Source organism: Ambystoma mexicanum, chromosome 1q (genome assembly GCF_040938575.1).
Source record: "Ambystoma mexicanum isolate Mex_15411 chromosome 1q, UKY_AmexF1_1, whole genome shotgun sequence".
Taxonomy (NCBI): domain Eukaryota; kingdom Metazoa; phylum Chordata; class Amphibia; order Caudata; family Ambystomatidae; genus Ambystoma; species Ambystoma mexicanum.
This window is the reverse complement of record NC_090922.1, coordinates 184,760,054-184,772,446: the sequence shown is the minus strand read 5'-3', so window position 1 is coordinate 184,772,446 and position 12,393 is coordinate 184,760,054. Positions and strand designations below refer to the sequence as shown.

General features: G+C 48.5%; 1 protein-coding gene across 1 annotated transcript in view; it reads right to left on the bottom strand.

Annotated features, from left to right (window-relative positions):
- Positions 1 to 12,393, bottom strand: part of LOC138526369 (dickkopf-related protein 3-like) — a 1,508,461-nt gene that overhangs the window by 18,107 nt on the left and 1,477,961 nt on the right. The gene's annotated exons all lie outside the window — the stretch shown is intronic.

Sequence of the window (12,393 nt, the reverse complement as noted above, 5' to 3'; positions counted from 1 at the left end):
GCCTTGTAAGAATGTCATTGTATTTTCCCTTTCCCCCTTTCAAAATGCATCATCTTAGCCCTCAAACGATTGTCTACAATCTATGTGCCTTTTAAAGTGCCAGGCTATTTTGCAAGTCTATGCAAAAAGGATGAGCATACTCGTCCTTGGCACTTAAGGGGTTAAAAAGGATTGTTCTTTTCCCTTGAAGAGCCAGACAATGTAATCAAGTGGAAAAGAGATTCAACATGTGAGACATTCCCGCAAACATGACATGATGAGGCGTCCCCCTAGAGTTTACCATATTTGCTCAAAGTCTGTCTATTTGAATGTCTCTGTAAATGAGGAGCGATGTTACCTCATTTTTTGTACTCAAACTTTAAATGGCTCAAGGATTGATCTGGGTTATTTTGGAATCATCACTTTATTTGCATTCTTAATTATTGGAAATGGAAACTTCAGCAAGAAGCACTGTGCAAAGGGCAAACTGATGGTTTGAGCAGCACTATTGCTGGGTGCAACTGTTTGGTGGTGGTGTAGGCAGTGGAAACAGTACATAAGACTAGCACACGACAGACGTGAACTGCACATTCAGTAATTACAGTTTTAACAGCTGTATGAACAATTACCTATGGTGTTTCACGTTCTTAGTACTTTCTCTACCTCCTTCACAACTGATTGGTGTAGCCTTTGCCCACAGGCCGGTCGAGAAAAGATGTCTACAAAAAGAAGCTGTAACTTTAAGATGTTTTGATTGACATGCACTGGCACGTACGTACATGCATTCATCCGTATGCTAGCCGTGTCCCCACTATCCTTGCGTCCTCAGTTCCCGTCGTGCATCACCATATGGTCACACCACAGCGACTACGGCACAGAGGGCAAAGATCTTGAGCCAGCACCCGCCTGACACCATATGGAAATCTGGAGTGACGACTTCTTAGGACAGACTCAGCGATATGATATGGCATTTATAATGCGCCTACACACAAGTGTTCCATGGCGCGACAGTGGCTCAGAGTTCGGAGACCTGCATCAGCATTCTGCTTGGCGAGAGAACTACGATTTCTCACGTTTTACAAAGTGACAGAGCATGCGTGAATACGACATCATAAATACATTTGTCTACCACTAGCGCCAGTCTCTGCTCTGCCATTAAACACGGAATCAGCATTATGGCAGTGAGACACAGGAGCTTGTGTACTACACGGTAGGCAGTAAGGGTTTACAGGTACCTGTATTTTACCGGTACCAGTAAATCCTTATCGCCTTACTACAAGTTCCCTTATCGGGTTTGTTGAATTTAACGCCTGCTTTTTGCAGGCGTTAAAAACCAGCCTGCAAAGGGACCAGAGAGCTAATTACGGTACCGTAATTTGCGGCACCGTAATTAGCGCCTTCCCCATTCCCATAGAGCCCTATAGGGCAAACATGGGAATGGGGAAGGGCAATGGGAGAAGGGAGAATTACCGCCCCACCAACCTTGGAATAGGGCGGTAATTCCCCTTTCCACCAAGGCGGTGCCAGTATTTTACTGGCATGGACCAAGGTGCTAATAGCACCTTGGTCCACTGCCATCCGTGTAATGAGGCCCATGCATCTCAGGTGTTCCTTTTCATGGAGCCTTATTACAAGTTTGGCGGTGCGGGAAAGAAAAGTGGCAGTAATTGGTTATTTTTCATTTCTCTGTCATTCTGCTCTTACTCTTCCCAACTGGTTGGGAACTGGCTAAAAAGCCATCATAAAACACTGGTTGGAGGAAGATGCAGCTTCACACAAGGAAACGAACACCAGGAGGGTGACATTCCACAACGAAAAGGCAACTAGAGAAGCAGCTGAGGGGCACAGCTAAGCCACATCCCAGATCTGCTATTGATTCCGAAGGGGCAGTCTGCACTGGCACATCCTGCTGACAATTAACACTTCCCTGGCTTGCTGCTACGTGAGTGCCTGTGTAGTTTCCATTTGCCACCCTGAGTGGGGAAGCAGAGAAGGTGAGGATGCTCTGCATATATGAGTTGTGGGCAAATGCAGGAATAGAGGTGTGTGAAGCAAAAGAAAAAGGGAGTCTGGTGCCTCATGAATCCCTGTGTTGGTTAAGACCCGGTGGCAGTCCTCCATTGGTAGTTGGATACTCTAGACACCCAACAATGGCCACAAAATCTGTCTGTATATGCCTATTCAGCAGCTCGGCTCTGTCCCAGCCATCGCAGCACTTTGACCTTTAAGTTGTCATAACAATACAATCAAAAGAAGTGCCTTGTGATTGGTGATTTAAGACCCTTTCCCTTGTATTTCTGGAGAATGGTTCATCCCACCTGAGTTGCATTCTTTCCTCCTCTGCTGCTGGAGCAGCACAGTAGCCCGTTTGGCGACCTGTGTGACGTTGTGCACCTGATTCATCTGCCCTGTCTTGCTGCTAGGCCGCCTGGTGAGTTCATCGTGCTTTGTGCAGTTTCTGTGTCTCTCTCGACCTTCAATATCTCTGCCCTCACCCACCATGGTGCTCTTCATCTCCCCTTTTTACTCTAACTGCTACTCTTTCACCTATCCTACCTTTCATTCGAAGCCTGGAAGAAAAAAGTTCAAGAAAGATCTCCTGGTCTCCAACCCAGGCATGCCCATCGCTGACACCAATGTCAATACTTCTTCTAGGCAGACTGTCACTGGCATCCTCTTTGTCGCTCCCTCTGCAGACCTATGGACTCCCCATATGGTGTCAGACCTCCCCCCTTTCCTTTCTTCATCCATTAATGGTGGAACCCGATGGGAAGCACTCTTGGCACACTTCCCATCTACTAGGTGCATCATTAATGTCTACCAGAATGGCACTGCCATATCCCAGGGGTCTCAGCCCAACCTACTCCTTCTTGATAGGTGTCTTCCATCTCTCATCAACTTCCTCCCTTCACCTACCACTCCTCCTCTGCCACCCCCTGGCCCCTTTGCCACCACCGACGGGTGTACCACATCCCTGTACCCCTTCTCTGAAGACCTTCAAAGGCGGCAACCAGGTTCACTTAGCTACCCTCAACTCTCGCTCTGCCGTTAAACACTCCTCTGACATCTGTCACCTCCTTGAAGTCCTTGATCTTGACAGCCTCGCTCCCACTGAGACGTGGTTCACTGCCAGCTCTTTCACTGCTTTTGACACTCTCCTACCTGAGGACTACATGATTCTCTCTAAGCCCAGGCCTAACCGGTCTGGAGGCAGAGTAGTCCTGATCTTCACTGAATGGGTCCCTGCTACTATCATACCCACTCAGTCCTACTCTTCCTTCGAATGCCTTGTTTGCAGGCTTGGTGTCTCTCCAATCTCTCGCTGACTCTTACCACCACCTACAGGACCGCTGGTCTGGACTCCCACCTCCTTTCAGAGTGGTCTGTCCTCACCTCTTCTCTCCTGGCCACTACCTCCAACCTCCTCCTCCTCTGAGACTTCAATATTCACCTTGGCTCTCCTGACACAGCCACTGCACTCTTTCACAGCATTTGTGACTCTCATTACCTTACCATTCAACCATCCAGTATGACCCACTCAGCCTGACACACCTTTGATGCTCTCATCTGAGTAGACATCTCCATCTCCAACCCTCCCACTGCACCTCTCTGCTGGCCTCAACATGCTCTCCTGTCCTCTCATCTGGATCTCTTGGGACCCCCGGCTATGCCTTTGCCCACACTGCCAGTTTCCTTCTCTGTTATTCGACCAATTAAGCAAGTGTCAGTTGCTGCTTTTGCCACCACTTTCCAGCAACGGACTCCCACACTAAAACCGGCCCGCTAACCTTCACCTCACCATCTCCAAAACCCTGGACATCCTTGCCACTGTCATGAGGATCTGCATGAAGCCTGCTTCCAAGCGCAACACCTGTTATGACTCCGACCTAGCCTCTCTGAAACACAAGTGCAGAGTTGCTGAACGGATGTGGCTGGCTTCAAGCACATCCACTGACAGACTGGACTGCCTCCTGCTCCAAAGGCAAAACATACTCTCCATCCGCTTGAAGAAGAGGGCCCATATCCAAGCCTGTTGTCCAAACTTGCTGTGTCGTGAAGAGTATTAGGGCCTCTGTCCCCAAGTTCCCCACAGAGAGCTATAAAAATACTCTCTGTGCGAGCCTTGAGGCCACAGGTGTTGGTGCAAGCGCACAGGAACCAGGCGCAGCCGAAGACCCCAAGGCTGTGGGAAGGAAGCCAAGTATTAGCACAAACAGGCACAGTATTTAATTACACAGGCAAACCTTAATATCCAAAAAAGAACTTACCTAAACCCGATAAGAAGGGGCTGGGATCGGGAGTTGTGGTGCAAGGGGCGCGCAAGACGGTCCCTGAAGCCTGGCACCCGATGGTAGTGCCGGCTGCAAACACCTGGATGTTTCTTGGCACTTGGTAGAACGAGGAACACTTGAATGTGACAGTAACAGTTCAGGCAAAATGAAGGCAGGTCCAAAAACAGTCCGAGGGTCAGTTTAGCTAATCGAGGTATGGAAGAACAATCAGGGAGCAGTTCAGAGGCAGTCCAAATTCGTTATCCAAAAGGTCAGTATTCTGTGTAGATCAAAGTAGAAGTTCCAAGGAGAGAGAGAGAGAAAGCAGTCTGTGATTCGTGAGCTGAGGTCGAGTACCGTGAACCTTGAATCTTGAATCGAAACGCTGAACAGTGTTTGCATGAGATACAGCTGTGAAGCAACAAGCGTTTCGAATCTGCCGGCTTTTATGCACGGCTCTCGATCACGTGAGCGGATGTCAGGGCACGTGATCGGGAAAACATCCCGTAACCAGGAAGTGATAGCGCTCGGCTGCTCCTGGCCGACCGCAACCTCCAGGGAAGTTGCCAATGAAAATGAGACACCCAATGAGGACGGCCGCCGCCCCTGCTCAGAAACAAGGACCGCTTACGCTTCCCTAGCACCACAGGTAACCTAGGACCCTGAACTGGGTGTGCCCTGGGAAGCCTAGCAGTACTGCTTGTCGGAGGGTAACCGGGAATGCAGTGGTCTGGCTGTTAGGCATGATGGGATGCATGTTGGTATTCCTCCTAAGCATGACACTGTAATGATTTTGCACTAACCTGTCTCGTGCAGCAATTTACGAGGCAATTGGGGAGTCCCCTGAGGACCCTAACACCTCCCTCCTCCCTAAATAGGGAACCGAAGGGATGTGCAAGGGATCCCAGGGAAACCCTCCTGGGGGAAAAAACCCTGCTGGAACGGATGAGAAGCTGGATCGGTCGCGTCTCCGCTGGCTGCAGCTCCTCACGAATTGCGGGATTAACCTGGTCTGGTCACTGTACCTCGGTGAAGTCCTGATTGAAAATAAGTGAACGAGAGTTGAGAGAAGGAACTAGGTACAAGAGGAATCAATATCTTGATTGGGTATGTACCTATGTTGTCTGGAAGATGGGGACTATCTGTGGGCGGCGGAACGGGAAGGCTAGGCAGAATGGTAAGGCTGTAGGAAAGAGTAGAAAAGAAAGGTAAGTATAGGTATGAGGTATAGAATAGTAACTCCCTAGTTGCGAACTCACGTAGCGTCTGTAGAGAGTAGCGACGCTCTGGGCTTCGGCTCTGCTGGACCATATCCGGAATCCATGAGAAAACGCGATGACGTCAGAGGACATCTGACTCGCGAACGTGAAAACACTGCACCGTAACCCAGAGGATGAGAGGCCATCTTGGAAGAGGGAAAAGCGGCGAGTGCCCGCAATCTCCAGCGTTGCCACAGGGAACGCCGGTGCCAGCTAGCCGTGACAGTATGCCTCCTTCCGAGGGCAACACCTCCTGGTTTGCCCGGATGATACCTGTGAAAACGGCGAACCAGTAAGGGGGCGTGAACTGATGAAGCTGGTTCCCACGTACGGTCGGCCACCGAGTAACCCTTCCAGTGGATCAAATATTGCAGTCGACCGCGATGATAACGGGAATCACAAATGCCCGATACTTCGAACTCCGGACCTTCCGTAGTAGCTACTGGAGGCGGGTCGGACCTCGTAGATCGGCCAAAACGATCCGATCTGTGAAGTTTGAGTTGCGAAACATGAAAAACTGGGTAAATCCTGGACCAAGAAGGTGGGAGCTGTAACTCGAAAGCCAAAGGACCTTTTGCTCTTAATACTGTAAAAGGTCCAAAATATTTCGGAGACAATTTAGAGGGAACCAGATGTCTGGGCAGAAACTTTGCTGAGAGCCAGACCAAATTCCCCGGAACAATCACAGGAGCCGATGAACGATGCAAGTCAGCATAACGTTTAGAATGCTCTTGAGCTTCTAGTAATGCGGTTCTGGCCAAAAGATGTCCCTGTTGAATATCGCCCATTAGGGCGTCCACATCTGGAAAGGCCGAAGCTCTGAGAAGAGACGATGAATAGCAAGAAGGATCGTACCCATAGGTACAATGAAAGGGACTGGTTTTGATAGACGCATGAGGAGCATTATTGTAGGCAAACTCTGCCAAGGGTAACAAATCCTTCCAATTGTCCTGTGCCGCTGATACAAAACAGCGCAGATACGTCTCCAGAGTCTGATTTAAACGTTCAGTCTGCCCATTAGTTTGAGGATGGTATCCCGAACTCAAGGCTCTCTTTATGCCTAAAGCAGAGCAGACTTGTTGCCAATATCGTGAAATATATTGGGAACCTCGATCTGACACTATGCTGTCAGGAAGACCATGCCGGGAAAAGATGGAGTCTATGAACTGTCTTGCCATCTGTGGTGCTGTCGGTACTGAGGGTAGGGATTGGAAATTAGCCAATTTGGTGAAATAATCCACTGTCACCATAATGGTTGTATGATCTTTAGACACAGGTAAGTCAACTATAAAATCTGTGGAAATCAATTGCCAAGGACGAGTAGGTATTTGGACTAGAGCCAGCTTTCCCAATGGTTTACTGCGAGGAACCTTGACTTGCAAACAGACTACACAGGAAGAGACGTAATCAGTCACGTCCCTTCTTAAGGTTTCCCACCAAAAATGTCTCAGTATGAGTTCTTGGGTACTGGCTATTCCACGATGTCCAGCCACCATAGAATCGTGGCACATGTGCATGACTTCCGTTCGGAGCTGGAGTGAGGGAATGTACACCAGATGACCCCGGTAGAAACATCCGTCTTCGAGACTTAGTCCCCATTTGTCTGCCTGACCTCTAATGGAGTCCATTAAGACTAGAGTTTGGGCTGCTACAGAGTGGAGAACGTCCTGAACCATAGATATGAACGTAGCATGAGGAAACAATCTCTCGGTCTGAAAACCAGATTTGCAATCAGGATCTCTACGTGATAGAGCATCAGCTTGAAGATTGATTTTACCAGGAATAATAGTGAAAGTGATATTGTAGAGAGAGAAAAAATGGGCCCATCTTGCTTGCCGGCTGTTACGTGTCTCCGCGTACTGTAAACTCTTGAGATTTTGATGGTCGGTGTGGACCTCAATGGGATGTTGGGAACCCAACAGGAGATGTCTCCATTCCTGGAAGGCCCGTTTTATAGCCAGCAACTCTTTCTCTAACACCGTGTAATTGATCTCAGAGGGAGAAAAAGTCTTGGACAGAAAAGCCACAGGGTGTTCTGGTCCTTGAGTAAAAGCTTGTTTAAGCACCGCACCCAATGCAAAATGGGAGGCATCAGTTTCTACTATAAACGGTAAGTTTTGATCCGGGATTCGTAAGAGAGGAGCAGAAGTAAAGAGTGTCTTTAAAGTATCAAAGGCTGACTGGGCGTCCTCTGTCCAACAAAAGGGCTTTCCTTTCTTGAGTAGTCTTGTAAGGGGCAGAACGATTGATGAGAATCCAGCTATAAATTTCCTATAGAAATTCGAAAACCCCAGAAATCTCTGTAGTTCCTTGACAGAACTAGGGGAGGACCATTCCAGAATAGCGGTCACCTTACGAGGATCCATGGATATTCCAGTAGGGGACAAAACGAACCCCAGGTAAGTGACTGTAGTCTGATGGAATATACACTTTTCAGGCTTGCAATAGAGGTGGTTACTCCGTAATCGGTGTAATACCTGACATACGTGTCGGTGATGTTCTTTTGGATTCCTGGAAAATACCAATATGTCGTCAAGGTACACCACTACCGTATGAAGAAGGAGGTCTGAGAATATATGATCAATGAACCTTTGAAACACTGCCGGGGCATTCGCGAGTCCGAAGGGCATTACTCGGTATTCGAAATGTCCAAAAGGGGTACGAAATGCGGTCTTCCACTCATCCCCTTCCTTAACTCTAATGAGGTGATATGCCCCTCTGAGGTCCAACTTTGTGTAAATAGTTGCCCCTTTTACTGCTTCTAGGATGTCCGGTATCAATGGCATTGGGTATCGATCGGGAATCGTGATCTTGTTAAGTCCCCTATAATCAATGCAGGGACGTAATTCATCCGTGTCCTTCTTAGCTATGAAGAATAACGATGCGCCTGCAGGGGAAGTCGATTCCGTAATCAAACCGTTTCTGAGGTGGGTATCCAAATACTGCCGTAGGACTAATTTTTCCTTCTCGGAAAGGATGTACATCTTTCCAAAGGGGAGTGGTTGAGAGGAGTCTAGCCGGATGCACCAATCATCACTCCGATGAGGTGGAAGTTCAGAAAATTGGGAAGAGGAGAAAATGTCCTGAAACTCTTCGTACTCAGGAGGAACAAGAGTAAGCAAGTCTACAATCCTTTGAGAGGCCACAGGGTTCGATGAAGGAGCACAAAATCCCACTGACCCTTCAGTAAGACAGTGTCGGGTACAATATTCTGATCCCAAAAAAATGGAACCGGCTGCCCAATTTATGTATGGGTTATGTAGTTTTAACCAGGGCAAGCCCAGAATGACAGGGTAGTGAGCTGCTTTTAAATATATCAAATACGGCTTCCTCCCTATGTGAACCAAGGAGCATCGTCAAAGTGTGAGTCTGTTCTCGGATAGGTCCCGATATTAGTGGGGTTCCGTCTACGCCCTCAACTGGTATCGCGATAGCTTTGGGAGTACGGGGAATATTCAGTTTCCTTGCCCAAAAATCGTCCATGAACAAACCAGCTGCTCCACAGTCGACCAAGGCTGGGACAGAAACAATGTTTTCATCTGGCAAAGAAAAAGTTACGCGCAAGACTACCATGTCCAGCGAAGGAGACAACTTTGTAGGAGATTGGGAACCGGTATCAGTTACCCCGACCGTAGGTCCCCTTACGGTTGAGGTCTGGCGTTTCCCGAACGAAATGGTTTTCTGAGAGGAGCGACTGGGCACTCGTGCACGATATGGTCAGAAGAACCACAATACATACAGAGTCCTCGGGATCTTCTACGGGCGCGTTCCTCTTGAGTCAGAGGACCCCGTGTGGTGCCTAACTGCATAGGTTCGTCTGCAGTAGCTGTTTTGGAGAAGGATACTAATTCAGGCGCAGGGCGATGGCTTCTCCCTTTCCTCTTCTCTGCCTGCCTTTCTTGCAGTCTATAGTCCAGCTGCATAGTCAATGAGACAAGTTCAGCTAAGGTGTTTGGTCTCGGAACTCGAGCCAATTCATCCTTCAACTCCTCGTTAACCCCTCTCCTAAATAATGTAATAAGTGCATCATCGGCCCAGGATGTGCCTAGGGCCATTTGTTTAAAGCGGGTAACATATTCTAAGACTCCTAAAGATCCTTGCTTGAAATCTAGGAGTTTCTCTTGAGAGGAGACATTGTATTCTCTCCGTGAAAACATAGCTTTTAGACTTGCCGTAAAAGCAGGCACCGAATCCAATATGGCATTATTGGAAGTGACAATAGGGGTGGCCCATGCCAGCGCGGGGCCCGTGAGATGAGTAATCATGTATCCCACTCTATCTCTGTCTGAGGGAAAGAATGACGTCTTAAAAGCAAATTGCACCGTACAAGCATCCAAGAATTCCCTTAAAGAATGCGGGTTTCCGTCATATTTCCCGCCTGGCAGAGGACCAGGAGGAATTTCTGAACTAGTGGGGGCTTTATTTAGCATTTGCTGTTTAAGGATTGCATTTTCATGCTTTAAGGCTTGTACCTCGTGGGACAATCCTTGTACTGCGGTTGTCAACTGCTGCACTTGATCTAAGGCTGCTTGCAAAGTTGTCATGATGTGCATATAGGTATTCCTCTTCAATTATTGTTTCTTTTTCTTTTTTTTTTGGCGTCGCTAGCTGTAATGATTTTGCACTAACCTGTCTCGTGCAGCAATTTACGAGGCAATTGGGGAGTCCCCTGAGGACCCTAACACCTCCCTCCTCCCTAAATAGGGAACCGAAGGGATGTGCAAGGGATCCCAGGGAAACCCTCCTGGGGGAAAAAACCCTGCTGGAACGGATGAGAAGCTGGATCGGTCGCGTCTCCGCTGGCTGCAGCTCCTCACGAATTGCGGGATTAACCGGGTCTGGTCACTGTACCTCGGTGAAGTCCTGATTGAAAATAAGTGAACGAGAGTTGAGAGAAGGAACTAGGTACAAGAGGAATCAATATCTTGATTGGGTAAGTACCTATGTTGTCTGGAAGATGGGGACTATCTGTGGGCGGCGGAACGGGAAGGCTAGGCAGAATGGTAAGGCTGTAGGAAAGAGTAGAAAAGAAAGGTAAGTATAGGTATGAGGTATAGAATAGTAACTCCCTAGTTGCGAACTCACGTAGCGTCTGTAGAGAGTAGCGACGCTCTGGGCTTCGGCTCTGCGGGACCATATCCGGAATCCATGAGAAAACGCGATGACGTCAGAGGACATCTGACTCGCGAACGTGAAAACACTGCACCGTAACCCAGAGGATGAGAGGCCATCTTGGAAGAGGGAAAAGCGGCGAGTGCCCGCAATCTCCAGCGTTGCCACAGGGAACGCCGGTGCCAGCTAGCCGTGACAGACACCTGTATCTCTGGGGCCACCAACAACACGGCTGAACTGTTCAAAATCTGCAAGGAACTCGCCAATCCTACTGAAATCTCCACTTCTCCGCTGCCATGCCAGGCCCTCTGCACTGCACTGTCTGCCCACTTCACAACCAAAACTCAATCCATCCTATCCTCTCTGTCTCTCCTCTATCCCCATCTCTCATCCCTCACCTGCTCTCAGGCCTCCCTTGGCTCCCCACTCACCTTCCCTCCTACTCTCCTCCTTCTCGCCCAAAGCACCAGATGAAGTCTCTAGACAAGTCCTCTCAATGAAAGTCTTTTCCGAACAGGTGCTCACCTGCTCCTCCAGAACTATCAAGGACAACATTGACTCCCTTGCTCCAGCCTTGACTGATTTCTACAATCACTCCTTTGCCACTGGTTCCTTCCCCCTACCAATCCAGCACTCCCTTGTGCACCTTCTCCTTAAAAAGCCTTCTGCCAACCCTTCCTGCCCAGGTAACTACCGCCCTATCTCCATTACCCCCTTCCTAAGCAAACTCTTGGAGAACCTGGTCATCTCCCAACTGATCCACCACACTGAATATGTTGGTTGTCTCCACAACCACCAGTCTGGCTTCAGAGCAGCCAAAGGCATGGAAACCGCTCTCCTGAACACCCATGAAGACTTGCTCTCAAATTTCGATTCCAACTCTCCCTATGTTCTCATCCTTCTTGATCTTTCCTCTGCCTTTGATATTTTCAATCATGCCACCCTTATAAATTGGCTCTGTGATACCCTTGGCATCACAGACCTGACTCTGGACTGGTTGACCTTCTGCCTCTCCAACTGACCTTTCCAGGTTCAACTTGGCCCTTTCCTATCCTCCACCAAACTCTCCACCTGTTGCTTCCCTCAGGGTTCTATGCTCTTCCCTTGGCTCTTCAACAACTACCATGCCCCTCTGGCCTACTTGATCTCCACCTTCTCTCCTCACTTCTAGTGTTATGTGGATGACAAACAGCTCTCTTTCTAGCTTCCCTCCACTTCTTCCTCTTCTTCCTCTCTCATTCCTGACTGTCAGAATGCTATTCAGGCATGGTGCACTGCTAATGATCTCTGCCTTAATGTTAGTAAGACTGAGATCTTTTTCTTTGGGACCCCTACTCCATCTTTCCCTCCCACTCTCTGGCTGCCCTCCATGGGTCCCCTCTGCTCATCCTCTTGTGAGGCAAAAAACTTGGCGTCATCTTCGACTCCTCTATTTCCTTCTCTCCTCACATCATGGACCTTGCCAAGAGGGCCCTCTTTCAGCTGCACCTCCTCGGAGGCATTCTCACTTTCCTCACCTTTCCCCAGAAACTCAATGTCTCCAAAGCTCTGGTTCTCTCTGACGAAGAGGCTGTTATAGTAGTTCAGCACAATCTGGCTTTGTCCTCCCTTTGCCCCTTCAATGTTTCCGCATTGGATAATAATAATAATAACAATAATAATAATAATAATATTGTGTAGTATGTATGAATAATGATGGCACGGATGAAAGCGGGGAGTAACGGGATTTATTAAGGAATATTTACACAACTAGGAAAGGGTACAAAGAAGTA